Below are 2587 nucleotides of genomic sequence, written 5' to 3'. Positions count from 1 at the left end.
ATAATATGATGGGCTCTTAATTTATGAATTTCCTAAAAACAATATCCCAGTTCAAAACTTCAATCCAAAGTCCAAACCAAACATTCCCTAATAAAAACTTCAAAATAATCTCAAACTCACCCGATCAAGTTTGTTAGTCAAATTGGTGGTTTCAGTGTTTTGATTGGCAAGCTCATCAGTATGCGTCTGTGCTTAGATTTGAAAAATCAATAAATGAGACAATAACATTATGTTAAGCCAACTAAAGATTACTACGCCAGGAGCGCCACAAAAAATAGAACCGTGTTAAGTGCAGTTTATTTAAGGATAATAATCATTTTGAATAGCTTCATGAGAGCTTTTCGGGGGGAAAGATTACTTCCCAAACATAATTTGTTCAAAACATGTGATAGTTACTTTGTCAATCTCAAACCTGTCACAAATAATCAATAATAAAGACATTAGCATTATTTGAGGAAGTGGAAATCGAATTTGTTTCAGTTGGAAAAAGATTCGTGTTTAATACTTCATGGTGCATACCTCAATCCACTTCTCATCTTCTCTATGTCACTATGAAGCTTTCAGTCTCGCATTGCAACAGAGAAAAAATGATGCTCCTGCATCACCAATCATTGAAAAGGATAACTTGTATGAATTGGAGCAACAATGACTTTTAAGTTTTAACAATTACAATGTCTAATCTTTGCAAAAATAGCACAAAACAACACTATGCCTAGACATCATGTTCGGTTATTTCCCAATGGAACGTGTAGACTATCGAGCACCACAATACGCAAATGAATTTAAATAAATCAATGCCAAATCCTAACTCCAGATCTACAAAGGCCTGATATTCAGTTCAAAATTTGAAACCACAGTCCCTCAGGCCAACACCAACCCACTCCTCTACTTTCCTTTTCCTACTACATCTTGCACCTTGTTTTGGAAGAAGGTAACAATTAAGAATGTGCATAGCATGTGTCAACTAAATACTAAAATGTAGGCCCCTCCCCCTTAGTTGGATTCATATAATGCAATGGGATTAACAAACTGATATTGATTCTCCCACTGCTTACCTGTATAAGTTGACTGCACAACTTCTATAAAATTCTATAAATTGACAGTACACAAGAGTATAAATTAAGTATACACCATGCATTATGGCCAAGGGCCCAAGGCATTTCCTTTTCAAAATTCTATATATTGCCAGCACAACTTCATATCATACACAGGAGTGCTTTATCAATCGTTCTCTCCAAAGATTGAGATTTTTGGTTGTCTGCACAATAATATGTTAAGCCTCCACATCCCATCCTTGATCCTAAACCTTCTCTTTAATATGCAATAAAAACGGAACTCCCAACATATACCATCACTTCAAATCCTAGTACAAACTACAGAATACAAAATCTGTTTCATGTTCAGGAAACATGAATTGAAATTGGGCCACCTTATTTGTCTTTCAAAAAGACCAGGAGCGTGTGATCCACCAAACAAAACATCCATTTTTACTGGCTAGGTATACAAAGCAAGTAATTATTCTGTGTATTTTAGGCATTTTAGTTATTGCAGACCACGCCTGAACTTCAATGATATTACATCTTTGAATAGAAGTAAACCTAAGATTTCAAGTTTGGAAAATGCTAACATATTGTTGAAGATTCTGAAACGAAAAGCTAATAATTACACATTATACTTTCCATCAAACATATTATATTTTTTATTCCTTAACCACTGGATGCTTGTTAGCAGAACCCTTCAAGTTATAATGGTTACAACTTGCAACTTTGCAAGGGCAACACAAAATTTCTTTCAATCTCCAAAGATTCCTCTAGTCTTAGGGATTCATTGTATAACACTAGCATCTATTCCCACTAGCAAACTTTTTTCCACAAGAAAAACCAGTTGCTATAGTAGTTATATATGAATTCCAATCTGAAATTGTTATAGCTAATCAAAGGTCGTGACTGTTCTAGTTGAGAGTGAAAAGAGTAAATAACTAACAATGTAAATGATTTATTTTCTATCATCTTATTGATTAGCAATATAAATTCGTAACCATATATGGTGCATATAAATTAAACATTTACACTCTAAAGAAATACCTGAGAACATTGCACTTCAGATTTGAAGTTGGACAGGTTCGATTCTTGGAGCACATCTGACTGTGAAACTCCAAAAGAAAACATGTAAATCAATTATCGCTACAAATTCGCAACACTCGTGAGAAAAAGGGAAGAAAAGAAAATCTCTCATCTTTTTGCATTTCTGATTTTGAAACAAAAGACTGAGCTACATTTTCCAAGCTATCATTTAGAAATTGGGTAATGGCAGAAGTTATTGCTTCGGTCTCTTTGGACGGAACACCTTTTGCTTTATTTAGTTACATGTTTTATTTTCATATTTATGATAATCGTGATTTTAAATTGCTATTTACAAGTTCAATTTGCAACTATATCATAAAGATTTATCAACTTTCTGCAACCACCTCACAATCACAATCTTGATTATGCCAATCATATTTTTTCACAATGTCAAGAATTGTGACAAAACTACAATTGTAATTGTAACTCCAATTACAATTTAAAATCTGATAATAATAATAATA

At 33.4% G+C, this 2587-nt stretch overlaps 1 long non-coding RNA gene across 1 annotated transcript; it reads right to left on the bottom strand.

Moving 5' to 3' along the window:
- Nucleotides 1–275: 275 nt before the first annotated feature.
- On the bottom strand, nt 276–2321 carry LOC102670284 (uncharacterized). Its single transcript, XR_414540.4, has 3 exons — nt 2085–2321; nt 520–596; nt 276–412 (listed from the first exon to the last, which is right to left on the bottom strand). It is a non-coding gene; the product is annotated as an uncharacterized lncRNA (long non-coding RNA).
- Nucleotides 2322–2587: the final 266 nt, after the last annotated feature.

The sequence above is a fragment of the Glycine max genome, chromosome 6 (assembly GCF_000004515.6).
Source record: "Glycine max cultivar Williams 82 chromosome 6, Glycine_max_v4.0, whole genome shotgun sequence".
NCBI lineage: Eukaryota > Viridiplantae > Streptophyta > Magnoliopsida > Fabales > Fabaceae > Glycine > Glycine max.
The sequence above is the reverse complement of the archived record's forward strand: the minus strand, read 5'-3'. Positions and strand labels throughout refer to the sequence as shown.